Below are 18,981 nucleotides of genomic sequence, written 5' to 3' on the forward strand. Positions count from 1 at the left end.
GCTCTGTCCTTGGTCTGGTACTGTTCAACATCTTTATTAGTGAATTGGAGGATGAGATCAAGTGCTTGCTTAGCAAATTTGTAGATGGCACAAAGTTGGGTAAAATTGCAGACACTCCAGAGGATAGGGCTGGGATCCAGCATGACCTGGATAGACTGGAGAAATGGTCTGATGAGATTCAACAAGGACAAGTTCGAAGTTCTGACTTAGGATGGAATAACTACATGCACAAATACAGACTAGGGGATGACTGGCTAGGCAGAGAAGGACCTGGGGGTTTTGGTGGACCATAAGCTGAATCCAAGACAACAGTGTGCTATTGTTGCAAAAAAAAAAAGCTAACAGCATCCTGGTTTATAGTAACAGGAGTGTAACTTGCAAATCAAAGGAAGTGATTCTTTTACTCTATTTTAAACTGGTGAGGCCTCATCTGCAGCGCTGTGTCCAGTTTTGGGTCTCACGCTTCAAGAAAGATGTGGACAGTTTGGAAAAGAGTCCAGTGCAGGGCAACAAAAATGATCAGGGGCCTGTGCCGTATTACTTGCAAGGAAAAGCTGAAAGGACTAGGGTTATTTAACCTAGAGAAGAGTAGACTGAGAGGAGATTTGATAACGGTCTTCTAATACCCTAAGGGTGTTTATAGAGAAGATGGAGATGGGCTTTTCTCTGTGGCTGTAGGGGACGGGCCTAGGAGCAATGGACTCAAACTACAGCAGGATTAATTTAGGCTAGAGATTAGGAGGAACTTCCTGACTATGGGGATGGTTAAGAATTGAAACAGACTGCCTAGAGAAGTTGTGGAATCTCCATCCTTGGAAGTTTTCAAGAGCAGGTTAGACAGACACTTGGCTGAAATATTTTGATCAAGGACAATCCTGCCTTGAGCAGGGGGCTGGACTAGATAACCTTATGTGATCCCTTCCAGCCCTACTTTCCTATGATCTCTAGTGACTGTGGTATTGGCTTCCATTCCACTGGGAGACTTATTTTCCATTGTAAACTATGGAAAACAGGGGTTATTTTGTATAAGGCACAATTATGACAATAACAGGAAATAGAGAAAAAAAAAAACTCATTAAGGGATGCCTATACATGAGTGATGCACAGAGCAGACCTGATTAATTGAGTCTGCTGGAGTGTGGCAATTATACCTGGAAAGATCATGGAGTGGGGAACCAGATTGCCAAAGCAGGGGGTGTCCCCCTGCAGCCGATTGCTGACCGGGGGGGAGGTCCCCCAGTGGCCAATCATCAAGCCAGTGGTGAAACCGCAAGCATACTTCTGGTTTTGCAGCTGGCACTTCCAGAGGGTGCATATGCCAGGGGGTGCATCTACGCATCGCCAAGCTGATTTGATGTGCCTGCTGCCTTGCAGGCTGGCTTTTCTCCCTTGGGAGCTCCTCAGCCAGTCCTCTATGCACAATCACAGTCTTTGCACTACATAAACCAGTAAGCAAGCAAACAAAACTCTCAGGCCTTCTCTAGATGATAGGAGTGGTCCTTCAAGTTCTGGCCTAGTACTATCACATGGCCCTTCCTGGAAGCGAGTTTATCTAAGTTCTCATCTGCTTCTGCTCTCTCCTCTGGGGTTTTAACTGCTAGATGAATACTTCCTCATTACCAGCTGGGCTTCTATAGCAGGACTGTCTACTCTCTCTTAAAAGGCCAGACTACCCTGTTATAACAACTTAATACCTTCAGATGTATATTTGGAGAATGCTGGCAATTAGTTTTAACTGTATGAAAAATGTGAGTGACAACAGCCAGCCACTTATCAGAAAGACCCTGAAAAAAGATCAATGATAGAATTAAATGATATTTCATAAAGGACTCTCCTTTACAAAGAACAAAGAAAGAAGGACTCTTCTTTACACATTAATTTTAATTTAAAATCAAAATTAAAAGTTAAATATCCCATTAAAACCCACATTTTGCCCAACAGATTTTGTAAGTTCCATATTCATAACTAAAGTAATAACTATTCTATAAATCTAGGCTAGAGGCAAAATCCTCTTCATGTATAATAAAAGGACTGAATCTCTATCTTAAATGAAAAACTGAACCTAGCCTGCACTAAAATAAATGATAATGACTATGTAAAAAAAAAAAATCACAAAAAGAAACAAGGAAATTATTTTATTACGATAAACAAGATCCCTGTGTACCTTCCTATGCTGATGGAAGAAAGTCTCTGTTCCATCAAGTCTCAGCCTAACCATGTTTGTAGTATCATACTCATAAGCTTTATAACATATTTTCTTGCATATGTACTATGCATTTTGTTTTTGAAAGGCATTAAGAAAAAAAGTCGTCTTTACAGAGAAACTGAGCAGCAGCCTGCTTTCGAGCCTGCTGCCAGCCCCATGTGCTGGAAAGGGGCCAAATGGAGGCCAGCTTGGGTCCATCCCAGGGCCCAGGGCCACGTTAGGTGCATCTCAGGACCATTCTATCATGCCAGGTCTCAGGCTGCATGCTGGGTCCCAGATAACACACCAGCTCCTAGCCAGCTCAATAGCCAGTACAGGGTCATATCATCCAGAAGGGAGGCTCCCCACAGGTCCAGAAATTTAATGACAAAGGGGTGGTGGCAGTGTTAATTTCTACCATTCCCCCACTGCCAAATTTCTGAACTCATAAGGAAAACCATATTTGTTGCATATACTACACACCCCAATTTCCACAAGCTAGTTTTAGGGGGAAGGTATGTATTATATGAGAGAAATTATATTACTGTATATAAGAAAGGAAAATAAATTCAGTATTATGAGTTCTGTATCATTATCCCAGGGGTGTCTCGCTAGAGAGATGAATACATACATCTATTAATTCTGCCTATGTTCAAGATATCATTACTAAAGAGAATTATTGCCTGCATTCATTCCAGAGCCTGTGTGTGGCTGTTGCCACTAATTAAAAAATGTCAGATATTTTAGTAAAAATTAAGTCAATTTTCCTCCTCATACTTTTTCTTCAAAGCTGAGACCACTGGATCTTGGATCCCTTTGGCTATCTTCAGTCCCTTCCTTTACGTTTTTTAGCCCTATTAGCCCGTCTGATAGTAAATGGACATTTTCAGGGCCTGTTCTTCCCAAGCATTTTTCTCCCTGAAGTAACAAGAACTGAAATGCTCTCCACTTTGGATACTTAACTCATATGAAAGGCGTTTCTTTTTCCTTCATCTTTTTCCTCACTCACGCACAGGAGGCTGGTCCCTAAACACTTCTATAACCTGTTTATGCAGCACAACTTGGTATGCATGTGAACAGGCACACACATGCATGCACACACATGCAAAGAAAGCCCTAGAACAAGGGATTCTAGGAACTGGAGTTCTGGCAGCTGATTTGGGGGTTGGGGTCAAAGTATGACCCTGTTGAACCAACCATGCAGCGGTTGTCCCATGCACCTCTGAAACACCCCTGATTGCTCAAGGGAATGGGGGCCCAAGGGCAGGTGTACACATAGCAACTTCATCGGGGCACTTCTGTGTTTGGCACATGTGAGCCCAAGTGAGGGGCACCATGGGAGTCTTTGAAGCCCTAAGCACAGTAGGACCTCTCTAGATATGAGAGACACCACTCCCCTTACATCCTAGTACCACTGAAGTACTTGAGGTGAAGACCTGTGGTTACAAATGAACAGAAGCTATTGGCTGGGCATTCCCCATAAGGATCCTTCCACTGTAGAATTCACTCTTCCTACTGGTACCTACTAGCCCGTTTGATAGTCTCTACGAGATATTACAAACTTTGGTTTAACCAGGCATTTTCAAATTACATTGGTGCGGGTATTCCTAACATAGAAAACTGCTGCTCTTTTTTCAATGAGAAAAAAAATACCTGAAACTTTTGGCTGGGGGAAAAATAAATCATGCTCCTTTTGGCTAAAACCCAATTTACTATAGAAAAGTACCCTTGGTGGGAAACTTTTGGACCACCTCCCATTCCCCCCACGCCAGGGAGATGAGCAGCTGGCCTTGACCAGACCTCCATATCATAACATCCCCTGCAAACTGTATCTTTCATTATAAAACAGGCCTCTGAGAAGTACCAGGGTACATGCAACAAAGAGTAATAATGATAATTGGCATCTGCTTCTATGTGTAGCCAGCTGGGGAATTATCCATTATCTTTTAGTGTCACCATGAAACTTGTCTGAGTAAAAGAGAGATGGAGTATATTTTTGGGAATTGGCAAATAGAAACTCCCTTTATTTATGAGAAAAAAAAGGACACATTGAGTCCTGCCCTGTCGTCCTACAGAATTACCTGAAACAGACAGTAAATCATTCGGAAAAAACATGTGGAAGAAGAACCACCACAAAACACAGAGAGATTCTCCTCCATACTACCAACCCTCCCCCCTGAGTTACCTAGGGTAGACCCCCATTCACACAAACACCCTGCAAGGCAGCTGCACCAATTCCAGCACAGGCTCTGGAGCAAAGATGGGATGAGATGGATCCAGGATGGTAGGGGAAGATATGAAGAGACATACCATGGGTGGGAGTGAGCTGGCCCCAAGCACTTGCAGCTGCAGCTGCCAGTATGTGATGGTAACAGTCAAACTAGATAATATGCAATGGAAGTGTATTACAACTGTTTGGTTGTGTGTCACATTGTGGTCTCTGTAGCCCGTAATCTGTCCAGGCTAGCAGCAGTGAGAAACACTCTGCTGTACACACACCAGGAAGACACTTCCACCAAAACCACAGCAGAGGCTGAAAACCCACCTGAGCTGCCGCTAACTTGGCTTTCCTTCCCCGTCCCCCAGCTCACTTCAGACCCTGATACTCTCAGACCTGACACAGTTGTGCCATGTTATGACTTCTTAGGGGCATCTTGCTGGCAGAGAGAACTGGCCTAGTGTAACAGGACTCAAGTGGAGGGAGTCCCTCTGCCTCACTAAGGCTGGTCCTGTTGTCCTTGATATTCTTAACCTTTCTGATCCTGATTTTCCTGCCATGCATTGCTTTAAAAAAAATCTGAGAGATGTCCTGCCTCTACACTAGGTGGAGAGGGGGAGTAATCTGATGGCCCCATCCCACTGGATCGGAGCAGTCTCTGGTGCTCAGTGGCCCCAAGCTATTCTTTCCTGTTCAAGTCTGGCCTGCTTTGGGCCCCTCAGTCACTTGAGGCCTGCGGTCTTCCTGCCCTCAGCCCCTTCTTCCAGTCTATAAACTCCCTCCTTGCATCTGTTTCTCCAGGGTCTAGAGCCCAGAGCCCCAGGCTTGGCAAACCCACAGCCTATCCTCCAGATCACAGCAGCAGGTCCTTAGGTCCGAGATGTCCACTTTGGGTTCCAGCCTTGCAGCTGCCATGCCTGCACAGTCCTCCAATGAGAGTCTCTCTCACAGGATGCTAAGCACCCTGTTATGCAGCTTCCTCACCTCCCCTTACAGCCACTCCCACGCCACCAGGTATCTGTTGCACTGAAATTCCAACATAGCTCATCCCTACCTTGGGTTAAACAGAAACAGTCAGTAACCTAAGGTTTTGCCCCTTGGGCTTGCAATGTGAACCAAAAATACCAGTTGAGGCTTATTTCCCCACTTCGGGTCTACTCAGTATGTCCACAGCAGACTTCTCTGTCTGGTGAGGGCAACCCTCTTCCACTGTCGGGGCTTGACTGCTCCCCTCTCTCCTGATGTAGGCTTTTATGCTCTCTAGCCCTGCTCCTTTTTTCTCCACCTAAGAGAGGAGTCACTCACTGACTCTGAAGTCTCTATGCCTGTGGTGAGCTTACTACTTGGCTCCTTCAGCCTCCCCTTCAGCTCCCTCTGGTTCCTACTGGTCCAAAGGATGCAAGTCTTAAGGGAGCCATGCTGGCTTTCCGGGCTTTTCCCAGTAACAAGGCCATTCCTGGGCCATTCCCAGTAACAAGGATTTGACCCCCTGATACTCACTAACCACTTTCTTGTTGAAAACACCACTCATGTATTGATTGACTGTGTGGCCTCTGGATCCTCCTGAACCATTTCCACACTGAGCCAGGTCAGTGCATTGACAGCAGATGCCAGTGAGTTTCTCAGGACAAGATTGCCAGTGCAACCACCTCACATTACAGTGGCCTGTAACCAAATTGGAGGGGGACCCTGCACACACCAGTTTCCATCACCAAGAACACCACAGTGTGGCTTAGCTAGATGGGAACAGACCTGTATATATAAGTATGAGTATAGCAGCTATAAGGATGAGGTCATGTAATGATTGATTATAGTTATTTTTAAATTATAAAAATGGCAATCATGTTCTCACTGTGCCAATTAAATAAGCTTTCAAATGGGCTGGGGGGGGGGGGGGGGGACACTGGGGCATAGGAGGGGCATCTTATCTGGGTATGAGGCCAGGGAGTGTGTGAGTATGGGGTTGGGGGAGAGGAGTGGGAAAAGCTTTGTTATACCCAAGTGTGAATAGGTGGGGTTTGGGAAGCATGGTTGGGATTGTCTGGATAGTATGCTCTTAAGGTTGACAGACAGGTAACCAGGAGTGTGGGTGGAGGGTGGAGTGAAGTTTTCAATTTTGGCCCATCATTTGGGGAGATCACTGTTATTTCTCATCTGTGGACTATTTCTCATTTATTATACACTGCTCTGAGCCTTTCTAGCTAGGGAGAGATATACTTCTGAAGAGGAAGAAAAAGAAAAACAAAACATTTCTTCCACAGACTCTCCCAAACAGGAATCTCCTGCATATGTAGAACCTGGACTGCCCACATCCCCTTGCCCCCTCACCATCATACACACACTCATCTCTTAACGTATGGATATGCAAATAGCTTCCCCCGGAAGGACAGGTAGTGGGGCTTGACTGCACATCCCATGCTCAGTAGGAGTCTGCAGTCTGAGGTAACTGCACAAATGGCATCAACAGAAGCTTTAGGTGCAAGACACAGGCACCCCCATAGAATTTTTGCCTCAGGAGTTGCAGCTCCTTGCCCCATTGTGTATCTGGGGGAGAGAGGGAGAGCAAACACAGGGCCAGGACCTGTCCCCAGGGACCCTGGACTACAAGATTGCTGCAGCACACCACCCTTGTTCATCCCCCACCAGTGGGAAAGGAGCTTTACTTTGCATGGCAAAAATCCTGGGAGGGTGCTATTTGGCTTGACCCTTCCCCCTCATACATTACTAGGCACTGGGCTTTTATGGCTGGGCTGCACCTGCTGTAGCAAATTGGACTTCTTGTGAGGCAGGGGGGCAGTCTAGTGCCCCCAGCTGCAGTGGAGTGCAGCCAGCTTGCCCTCAGCTGCAGCAGCAACTGCTGCCAGAGTATGGGGAGAGCTGGGGCAGGTAGGACAAGCCCCTGTCACCATGCAGCAGTCAGCACTTTGCCTAGGGTGCTGCAGGAGCTTACTACACCTGTGCCTAAAGCTCAGTTTCTTTTCTGGTAACAATCTCAGCTCCCTGGAGGAGTGCTGTCGAAGACTGAATATATATCCCTCTATAGAGACAAAAGAGATGGATGCAGGGACCTTCAAACAGTATGCTAGAGAGCCCACTCCTGACCTCAGTTACATCAGTATAAATCAAAGGGAACTCCAGTGAAATCAGTAACCAATGGAAAACTGATGCTTCAGGAACTATTTATAGTCAGCTGCTTTAGCCAGACAAGGTTCTGTTGCACAGCTTTGCACAGTAGAAGGGTACAGATTGTTTTCTCAGCCTCTCATCTTATGCATGAAGTGACCTTCAAAATCTAAAAGAAAAAAAAAAACCTTAAAAAAAAATAAAAATCAGAAAAATGAAAAAATAAAACCCCTAAACCACATCAATTAGAGGCCCTGCAGAAAGCTGATTGTTACAACAGCTCTTCCTTGACTATAAGGGAACAATAAGAAATGCATTCACTTTCACATGGTGTATTATTTTTAATACACAGTTACACCACACAATAGAATAACTCCAGTAGAGAAAATTGCAGTGCACACTGTGAATTCTCAGCAACAATAAAATACATTTAGGTCCCAGGGATTCATTGTGCCACGTGACCTTTGGCTATTTAAGATAATTAAAACACCTGAGACTTCCAAGTATGAAAAGCAGCTCCTGTGTGTGCAGTGACTCCTTTTCATAAGGAGTTTTGTTCCAAATTAATGGAATGCATACCCTGCATATTAAAGAGCAAAAGTTACAAATAGGTAGTAAACATCATTCCCCAGGAGGAAAAAGTAGGTCAGACATTCAGTGGTTTCCTCCCCAAACTTCAGGCCACATTCTGCTTTAGTGAAAGCTCTTCGACCAGCTTGAGGGCTGACACTCATTGATCAGATTCACTTTTAAGGGAAAAGTCATTGTGCCATATGTAAAGGGAAAGGAAAAAGGATGGCCTGGAGCTGAGGCAGGGCTTTGTCATCAGTCCCATGTATTGCTGGCCTCTCTCAGGAGCCAGCCAGGCAGGGTTCATAGCCCTGGGACATTGTGTGCCAGTGGAGTGCACTGGGCAATGCTTATTATTGGCACCCCTGTGTCAGGGGATATGGGTCATTTCAAAGCCTTGGCAGTATGGTAGCACTCCAGTAGGCTGACCAAAATACAACCTAGGCAATGGAAAGCTGTAACTTTCACCCCTTGATACTGGCAGGAGTCACATTAAGGAGTCTGCAGGGGGAAAGGGTACCTGAGTGAGTGAGCTCTCTTTCCCTCCCCTGCACCACCAGACTTGTGCCCTTCCTGTTCCACCAACCAAGGATATGGCCATGTCCAGGTCTGCTGGGTCATCCGTCACCATGAAAGCCCAGCCAGTCAATCAGCTCAGTTCTACTTTGAATAGTGAACATAATTAAGGGGGGAAACAAGTAGAGCAAGCCTGTTGGTAAACAATCTGCTCGCAGACTGTCACTCCGAGATTGCATAGAAACCAGAAATCTCCCAGTCTGCTTCATTTGAAATCCAAACTCTAACAGATGAGCACTACTCAACATGAACCTCTGGACAATATAACCACAAAGCAGCTATTAAAATACAGTTCCCCACCTCTTTCTCCCCCACTCAAATGGAGCCAGAGCTCCAATTAAGAACCATCACACATCATTAACATAATACAAAATTCTGAACATTTACAACCAGCCTGCTAACTGAAAAAATTTTGTTCAGTTAGTCTCTGAAGTGCCCGGTGCTGCTACCTGGACCTGGCTGGTCTTCCGGAAATATGAGAATTTCTGATGTGAGAATGAGGTAAATCTGTTAACCCCAGTTGTGCCAATACTCTCCAGGGAAGCATTTATTGGCAACTCAGTTTTGTAGTAAGACAGGACTGGGGCCTCTTCAACTAACTGCCTCAATCTCTCAAACTCTTTACCAGTGTGCATGGTTGCATAGTAGACATGTCAGGTTGCTTGCAGCTACATTGGGCATACATTTCCCTAAATGGCTCCCCTTTTAAAGGGATCTTTGCATCCTTTCTTGTCAGCTGGGGGTGCAGGTTGATGGCTTCCTTATTACAGTGCTCTATATCTGCACATTGTGCCGTGTCACCTCATCTCCAGGTACATTATTACTAGGATATAGAACTCAATGCTGTAGTTTGATAGTTTACTGTTCTTTGTTTAGCTTCAGCCCAGTGGCTCCAGCTTTTTCCAAAGCTGCCTGGGGCTTCTGGTCATATTCTTCTGATGTTTTTTCCCCAGATTATGACATCACCTCTGTAGACCTTTGATCCCTCTCTACCTTCAAAAATTGGTTCCTGTGAAACATTGCTGGGGCTGAACACAGCTGAAATGGCAGTGTCCCCCAGCAGGGGTGTTGACTGGTCACAAGCACATACCGTTTTCAAAGGGCACTTGCCAAACATCTGTCAATGTATCAACTATAGAAAAATACTTGGCACAGACTTTTTTGTGAATTGTGGGCCAGTTGGGTTCTTTCCTGTTCTCTGCTGAGAGATTTCCTATTTCCTGGAAGAAATTCTTGAACTTTTCCTGAACTGTTTTGATGCCTTAAATTCAAATTCTTGGTGAGATCGAAGGTATGACAAGGCTTCAACCCAATGAGGAATTTCCCCTGTGGTACTATTACACACTGTCTCTCTTCCAATTGGTTATTCACCCATACATTTCATTCATGCATTTTCTTTAAACAAAGACTTGCTCACTGCTGCGACCAAGTTTCACTTGTTCACCTGCTACTACCTAAAGGTGGTTAGCCATGTTAGCTTGAAGTTAGACAGAAGGCAGGGCAGGGTGGCAGACTAACTGATTCAGAGAGGCATGAGCTTTTTATAGGTAACAACCTACCTCATCAAATGCTAACAAAATAGTTTATTGCCTATGCAAGCTTATGCCTCTGAACCAGTTAGTCTCTAAGTGCTACCTTGCCCTCTGCCTAGTTCTGCCTATGTCTCTTTTTTCAGTGCTTCTTGCAGCACATTAGCTTGTGCATATGTATCCAAGATCACTAGTGTCCATCTCTCCTAGGAACAGTTCCTCTGAGCTAATGGTGCTGTTGTCATTCACTTGATGCATGCTCTGCCAGCAACTGCCAGCTCTTACAAACAGTTGCAAATCCTTTACAGATCTTGTATTTTTTCCAGAAAATCTTGGTTCGTGCCATTTGCCACAGCAGGTGCATCTCCTCATGCTGTTTTTCTTTGCATGTCTTTCTGACTCAGGTCTCCTTCCCTGAAGTATTACGTATTCTCTATCATGTCCCCAGTGTCAGAGCAAAACCCGCACTTCAGAAGCATTAGGTTGGACTTAGCATATTACCTTTTTACCCGATTTCCCAGTGATCAGCTTCAACTGAAAGAGGTATAAGCTCAAAACTCAGAAACTTCAGGAATAATCTTTGATTCTCTTTAATGCTTCAAGTAATCAGAGGCTGCTGAAGTTGATGGCTGAAATAAAATGAAACCAGAATTTCTAATCAATCTCAGCAAGCAATTTATTGGGCATGCCCAGTGGAATCAGTTATACAGCAAAGGAAGAAAATTGACTTCCTTGGCTCCTGGTGCTGTGTCTCTTTACCTGTATAATATAGAAGGTGCAGTAACTAGGGCTGAATAGGGACAGCTTTTGTTTTTTTTTTAATTTGTCACTAATAGCCTTCTTGAAACAGCTTGGATATGATGGTCTAATTCTCCTGATCCTGCTGTTCCACAGACTTTAGTGGGGTTATTTTGACCACTCCAGTGTAACAGAAAATAATTAGACTCTAAACAGGAATCAAGCAAACCAGCTCTCAATACCTTGGAGGAGTTTTAGTTTGCTGCACCCCAAATCATTTAAGGCACATTACACTGCTGAATTTGCTACAGCAGCTGGAATTACTGCGCAATATGCTGCTGATGCTTGCAAACACCAACGCTATTAAAGTGATGCAAAATAATTTAACCTGCTTTAAAGTGTCGTGCACACTTGCCCCTCATTTCGTCTACACATGCCCAATGTGCCCTTCCCTGATGCTCCCTGCTGGACACTATGCTCCTTTTGCAATTGTTTCTTCATTGTGAAAAATCCTGTTTGCACATCTGTTGTCTGGTGACAGATCTGTCTTGCAGGGGCAGGCATTTGGATCCTATGTGTTGGACTAATTTTGCACTTATTATAGATGTCATTTGACTTTGGTAAGCCAGAGTTAGACCAAATACTGAACAAATGTCACTGATGCAGTGATAACTCATGCTTTTACCCAGATATTGTCTCTAGCCCCACTCCTGTCCACAGGCAAAACCAGCTCACTTAAACTAGATTGAACGCACCAAGAAAACTTAGCTGCCTCAGGTGGGGTACATACCTTATCTGGAGCTAATAACGTGCATATTTTGTGGTGAGGACATAAACTACATTACTCATGTATAACAGTCTATTAACAACAAACAATTTTTCCCACAATTAATTTGGAAATAATCATAAAGTACTGACATACAAGCAACAGGGAATGAATTGATTTCTGTAGTTAACACAGAAGTGCATTTGAAAAATCCAACCTTGTCTCTTATAGGTTGCTATTCAGCTGAATCTTGAAAAGCATCATTAATGTTATCCAACCCAACCATATTGCAACAGTGGGATCATACTAAAACTTCAAGAGTGCTTAAACTACTTCTAATTTTTGGATGAGATTACACATTTGGGTTAGCTAATTGTAAAGAATGATAGCCAGTGTTAAGGTTAACACATGCTAGTGAGCAGTGACATGTTAAGGATTCATATTCTTTCTAATGTGCACTGATCAGATCTGCCACTAGAGGACTGGTGAGCAGGGGCATGGCAAGGGCTTGCAAGTCTGCTCCATGCTGGCCTGACTCACTAGACTCTAACCTTAAATGGTATAATACAGGAAGGAGAGGGGTGGAAGGGGTCCTTCTCACTGCTTGTATTGTCATCCCTCCTCATCAGCCTCTTCTTCCTCCCCCCCCACCGCCCATTAGCCTCTCCACCCCTGGATCATGGCCTTACCACCCTGATCAGCCTGTGAGTGGCAGGGGTGGCATTGGAGGGGTTCCCCCTCTTTGCCTGCTTCTGGGCTCCCTACAGTCCATGCCATCCCTGCACACCCAGATCCAGCCACTACAGTTACTATGTAACTCCCTAGTAGCTCCTCTTCCCACCCATCCCCTCCCCTCTTTCCCCTTTCAGTTATGGCACCTGGTGGGGGCTGGAAGTGGGTATCCAGAAGCAGGCTGTGGAGAGCCTGGTAACAGGCAGGGAGTGGGAACTTCCTTTTCTGGTTCACTGTTGCCACCATGTCTCTTAGGGTGATCAGGGTACGGCTGGTGAAGGGGCAGATGGGGCAACTTGGGGAGCAGGGGGAATCATGGTAGGAAGCAAGCAATATGGGGGCAAAGGGGTTGATTCAGGGGGCAAATGGGACAGCAGCTCCATGCCCAAGCGCTGCCTCTCCCTTCCCCTCTTCTCCCCTCCACTCCTGGCCCCACTCCCCCATGGCTTTTCCCCCAGCCTTTCTATCCCTCTTCCCCCCAAGTCACCTGATATCCATTATCCCCAAGCTGTGGAGTCCTGGTCTACCTGGGAGCAGTGCCTCCTGGAATACTAGAGGAGTGCAAAGTGGTGGTTTTATCTCAGGTGAACAGCCAGAAGTTAACTCAAGGCAGGTAGCACAACTCAAAGATAATCCTCACCCAATGTGGCATACACTTAAGATAAAGGGCACTTAGCACTTGTTAACAAGCCTTAATGTATGATCATCAGGGATCCAGGCTTTCTGTTTCCCATTGAAAAATGGAGTAAACCATGGATGTTATCTTTTACTAGAGGCAAACATGGATTTCTCTTTTTACCAGAGAAACCCACAGATTTTGCAGTTTTGCAATGAGCTCCCTGCAGACCGTCAGAGTTCCAGCATGCAGCGAGCTGGGAGGGAGCAGGAGGAAGGCAGTGAGACAGGGGTCACATGGCCCCAGGCAGCCTGGAGAGCAGCTCCAGTAGGTAAGGTCGGGGGGAGGAATTGAGGCCCCTTTAGGGACGGAGGAAGGGAGAGAGCTGGGCAGGGCTGTGGCTGCTGTCCAGCTAGGCGGTGCTTGGGGCTTGGGGCCCAGGGCAGCAATGTACAGTTTCACAGCCCCAGCAGGGAGCAGGACAGGACCATGGGTAGCTTGTCCAGGGGAGGGGGAAGGCTAGCTCCCCATCGCCACATGCACTCCCAGTGGACAGTGGGGACCCACGCCCCCCAGATCTGTATGCGGAGCAGGCACGGGCTGCGAGCTTGGGCTCCTGCCCTGCTTCCCTCCCCCGGGCCCTCCACAACATGACCCAGCATGGCAGGGAACAGCTGGGCCACACAGGGATCTCCTCATCAATGTGAGTTCCACACTGCCCTGACAACGCACCTCCTGCACATGCCGCTGCTTTGAGGGGTGCAACCCTACGCTGCTGCTCTCACTGTAGCCCCACATGCAGGGAATGCATCACCAGTGCAGCTCAGAGCTCACAGTGGCAAGCAGCTTCTTCATGTGGCTCCCCTGCTCCCTGCCGCACCAGGTCATGCTCAGTGGGCTCCAGAGGTCCCAGGGGAGGGAAGCAGGGTGGGAGCCTGAGCCAGCAGCCTGCCCTGCGTACAGATCTGGGGGGTGCAGGTCCGCCCTGTCCCCTGGGAGTGAGCATGGCAGCAAAGAGCCACCCTGTCTGAGCAGGCAGCAGGGGGGAGTGAGAGCAGGGGGCTGCAGACCTGGGTCCGTAGCACTGGCAGCTGGGGGCCCCTGCGGCAAAGCTGGGGGAGCAGGGGCTGTGGGTGTGGGGCAGCAGCAAGGCTGTGGGGGCCGTGGAGGGGGAGTGAGAGGCATGAGCAGGGCTGGGGGCTGTGGGGGGCCTTTAATTTTAATCATGCATTTGCTGGTGTTTATTAGAGAATTTGTGATTCTTTTAACAGAGAATGTATTATTTTTTTTATCGGAGAAAATGAGGATCCCTGGTGATCATTCAAGTTTTAAGTGCTCTTACATGGTTTACCTGCAATGTGTAATCTTACCATTAGAAAGAGAGAGACAGTTGTTTTCCAATGCTAGATAAGCACAGATAGATTCAATCACTGCATTCTGGTGCTGGGATTGACAACAATCTATATCCATTTTATAAGATGCCTAATTCAGCATACAGGGCTATGAAACAACTAATGCTTCTGTTCTCCCAGTTTCTGTATATTTCTTAAAATGCTTCTGTCTTATGTTTTCAATAAGATCTCAGTATGATTGCTTTAAAAACTGTTGTCAAAGGTAATATAGCAAAATGCATTTGACTGGAAATGTATAAGCAGGCAGTGAGTAGGAAGAACAAATACTGAACAATAGGTATAAAATGCCTGGGCTCCCTCTGGATTTCAGTAAAAACAGGATTAGGGAGGTTTTTATTTTACTGCATATCTACAATTAGCTCCAAGAGGCTACCACAACTCTGAAAGCAGTGAACAGGAGGATAAGATTTCCATAAGCCTCTAAAGGCCTGATTAGATCAGTACATACTTGGGGGGCCAAACAGGACATCAACCCTAGGCACCATCTTAGAGGTGGGGTGCCTGAATCACCCAACTACAGGAATCTTTGCAACAGCAAAAATAGCTCCATGCTGCCCAATCATAGGAGCCAGGTAGGTGCAGTTCCTCACCCAGTATCGTATCTGGGGGGCAGCAGGACAAGAGAAACAGTACACCCCTCCACACACACACACCCTCGGGAGTCTTTGCTGTAGCAGGCACAGCCCTAGACCAAGTGACACATCTGGGTATGAGGGGGAATTGGGAACTAGAGTTAGAGACAGTGCCATGGGACTGCTGCAGCTGATATGTAATGAGCCTGTCCATCATTGCTACAGCAGCAGCAGCCACAGAAGTAGCTTGAGTGCAGAGAGCAGAGACAAATAAGACTCTGCCCCCCCTTCCTACCCCACTCCATTGTTCAACATAATCCCTCCTTCTCACCTACCCCTGGCACTTAAGGAGCTTACTAGATCACCCCTGACCATGCTAGGGAGCTTGCTGACTAACTCTGCATTTACCATTCTTTGGTCCAAGCTCAGCACCACTCTCAGTCTCAGATATGTTTATTGGTACATGCCCAGGACTGTTTTTCATGGCAGTTGCATCACACTTCACCATCTAATCCATGTGGAGCAGAAGCATGGGGTCAGTAGTGATCACCAGGTTCAATAAATACACAGGCATGCATGAATGAGAAGGACAACACTCTTTAATTTGTAGAGCAGTAGGCAACATCAGCAGACCCTTTGTCTCTAAGCAACTCTAAACTAGCTGCACCCTAAGGAACAATCTCCCAATTTCCAATTTCTCCAGAATACGGAGTGTCTCAAACTATAACCTCTATCACTACATCTTCCCTCTTAACAATTACAAAAGTCATTTACATAAAAATCAATTTATACCCACCTACAGAGAAGAGGTTAGGTTACTAGTTCTTCAACCTGGAGTACATCTTTCCCATTCACCCTTTTCTGTAACTCTTTTAACAAATAACTGTCCTTCAGGAGGCTTAATTTTTCTTCCCTGACTCAGGAAGTTTCTGATTTGTTTTTCATGTGAAGTTTTTCCTCCAAATCTTGATAGATTTGATTCCTTATGCTGGGATCCAACTGAATTGCATTTTGGGAGCTGTGCTTCTGCACATAGCACAAAGTTCATTAGCTGCAGACCAGTGAGACTGATTTCCTCTTTCTGCATGACGGTATTTGTGTTTGTAGGTACATTTCTTCCCAGAGAGACAAGGTTGCTTCTTGTGTTCTCAAACGATTGGTTTCTTCCTAAAAAGAATGTCCGGATTTGGATTACAGTGACCAAGAACATTATCAGGATATTGTAACTTTTTCTTCTGCAAGCACACACTTAACTAGATTCAGTTTCTCACAAGCTGCCAGACCCAAAATTGATGTCACTTCCCAAGGTACCACAATGGGTGGCAGTTCGTATACCCTGTTTTTTATATGATGCAAGCAGTGTATCTCCCATTCACTGGTATATTTGTTTCTGAATAGAGAGTTATTTGTATGCTTGTTGAACTCACGTTTGGCCTCAGTTTTAACTTTCTATATATGTGCTCTGGTAAAATGTTAACCTGAGCTCTGGTTCCAATTTAAATGAAACCATTGTTCCTTGCACTTCCACTGGTAGAATCCAGTCCCTCTCATTGATTTTGCTTGATTCTACCATATTCGTTGGTGACATGTTGGGAGGGCGGGGTATGTGGCCCCTCAGATTACTGTGTAAATGGTGGGCATGGGGCACAGGGCTGCAACCCAGCTGGAGCCAAGGCCCAGCATCAGTAGGGCAGCAATGCAATTTCTGTACTAACCGAGTGGTGAGTGGCTGCAGCCCTGTCAGAGCCAGTGCCCCACAGCAGCAGGAGGGCAGCAGCAATGCAGAGTTGTGCCTCCTACTGTCAGCACTTACACATCATTAGTGAACTTTTTTTTTTTTAATCCTCTTCCAGCATATGCTCAGCTGTCTGCACTCCAGGTTTATGTATTTGGGATCTGCAGGACTTGGCAAAATCATTCCTCTTGTGACACAAAACAGAGCTTTCCAAATGCAATGCAACTTTCAGGGCCATGTTGCTTACCACACCTTCTCCATGGCTTATAACAGGGGTTGCCAACCCCTGGGCCATGGCCCAGTACTGGGACACAAAGGGTTGGCTGCCAGTCTGCAGGAGGGTTGGCTGACGGAGTGGAAGTCCAGAAGTGACCAGCATACTGCAGACTGGCAGCCAACCCCTTTTTATACTATGTATAAAAAACCCACTGCTTGTCTGCAGTTTGCCTGCCCACAGTCACTTCCGGTCCGCGGTTTGCTGGTCCACAGCATAAAAAGGTTGGGAACCCCCTGGCTTATAAACTTTCTCCCCCTTTGCATGCTCCTTACCACAAGAAAATCCCACAGTGTAAGGAGGTTTCCTACAAGTGGAAAATTCCACCCTGTGAGTTGGCTTTTTTCTGGCCACATGCTTTCATCCCTACCGCATGCATGATTCTTTTTGGTGTCTTTATTTCTGCAGCCAGGATCTTCCCAGTTTTTGATGCCCTGCACATTTGGATAGTCTTTACAGGGACAAGTCTCCTTCATGCAGTATTTTTTCTTATAATACAGTATTGCAATGCCACAAATAATCCTATCTGTAATTAGAGATTCTGTTGAGTTCCCAAAAGCACAGTTCTTACTCAGTTGCTTTAGTAAAGTAACATACTGATCCATACTTTGTCCTGTTGTTCATTTGCACATTAAAAAATCAGTGTTTTCAACAGTAACATTCTTTTTTGGCATGCAGTACTCAAATTTGAATGGTATTTTACTTAACTGCATTATTTTGGCCTTCTTCAAAAGTAAAGGTGTTATAAACAGCCAGAACTTCCCCTGCCCCCACAATATGCAAAACGACTGAGGAGTTGACTTTGCCATTTTTCTCTTCTGTCCCTGTGGCTAGGTACCACACATTCCCTGACATCAGAAAGGCAGGCGGAGATTGCAAAATGTCTATGACTAACTGTCCATTTACTTGACTGAGCAGGCAGATCACTTACAGAGGTCCTTGTCCTTCTACATGGCTGTGTTTCTCCATTTGCTCTTGGTTTTGAATGTCTTTTTCAGTTTGGATCTCAACTTCTTTTAAGTTCTTTCTCATTTGCCGCTCTTGACACCATGTAATGATCACTGGGTTCAATAAACATAGGCATACATGAATGATAACAAAACCCCATGTTCTAATTTGTGAAGCATCGTGCAACATCTGCATACCCTTTGTCTGTCTCTCTGACTGACTCCTAACTAGCTGCTCCCTGAAGCACCAACTCCCAATTCCCATCTTCTCCAAATTAGGGAAAGTCTCCAAACTATCATTTTTATCCCTACAGGAACAGGATGTGTTTTCACAGCAGTGCTCCCCAACACAGCTGGAAGCAGTGTAAAAAAGCCCAGAGGGAGTTAAGAGTGAGCCTTCCCCCTACAGTAACTCTAAGTGACTGGTTCCTAGCTTTTTATAACCCTGATGTGAGTATCCCTTACAGCAAATCCAAACTGTGTTCCTGTGTCTTCATTGCCTCTGCTCTTGACCAGGCATGGGACACAGCAAAGTAGGAACATAGGAGTGGAAGGGGCTTTCCGGGACTTTGAATCCAGTCTCGTGCATTGTAGGCAACCATTTAACCAGAGTGTCATAAAACTCATCCTCTCCAACGCATCACAACTGCAAAACACAAAACCAGAAACACCAACACCCTATAATATGCCGTGGTACAGAGGAAAGCAAAATCCCACAGTGTCATGTTTCCTAGATTGCTAATCATTTTTGGTTGCTCTCTGCTGGACTCTTTACAATTTGTCCATCTCTGTTTTGAAGAGCAGTGCCCAAAGTTGGGCACAGTGCCTTCACTATCATTCATTCATGAAGAGAGGACAGTTCAGGAGGATCATGTGCTTTGAGGGCTGATCCCATGGCTCTTTGTGTTGAGACACATTAGGATTCTTTTCCTATCCTTTACAGGAGAACATGCCCCTCGGGGGGACTGGTGGGACGGCTGGTGAGAAC

General features: G+C 45.7%; 1 long non-coding RNA gene across 1 annotated transcript in view; it reads right to left on the reverse strand.

The window, feature by feature from the left end:
• Positions 1–15,644: 15,644 nt before the first annotated feature.
• The window catches only part of LOC109281299 (uncharacterized), a 74,854-nt gene continuing 71,517 nt past the window's right edge, over positions 15,645–18,981 (reverse strand). Inside the window, exons 5-7 of the long non-coding RNA XR_002087899.2 lie at positions 18,459–18,639; positions 17,978–18,107; positions 15,645–16,204 (exon numbers count right to left, since the gene is read on the reverse strand). This is a non-coding gene — a long non-coding RNA (uncharacterized LOC109281299). The remainder of the gene's footprint in view (positions 16,205–17,977; positions 18,108–18,458; positions 18,640–18,981) is intronic.

This window comes from Alligator mississippiensis, chromosome 1, assembly GCF_030867095.1.
Source record: "Alligator mississippiensis isolate rAllMis1 chromosome 1, rAllMis1, whole genome shotgun sequence".
In the NCBI taxonomy this organism is placed as follows: domain Eukaryota; kingdom Metazoa; phylum Chordata; order Crocodylia; family Alligatoridae; genus Alligator; species Alligator mississippiensis.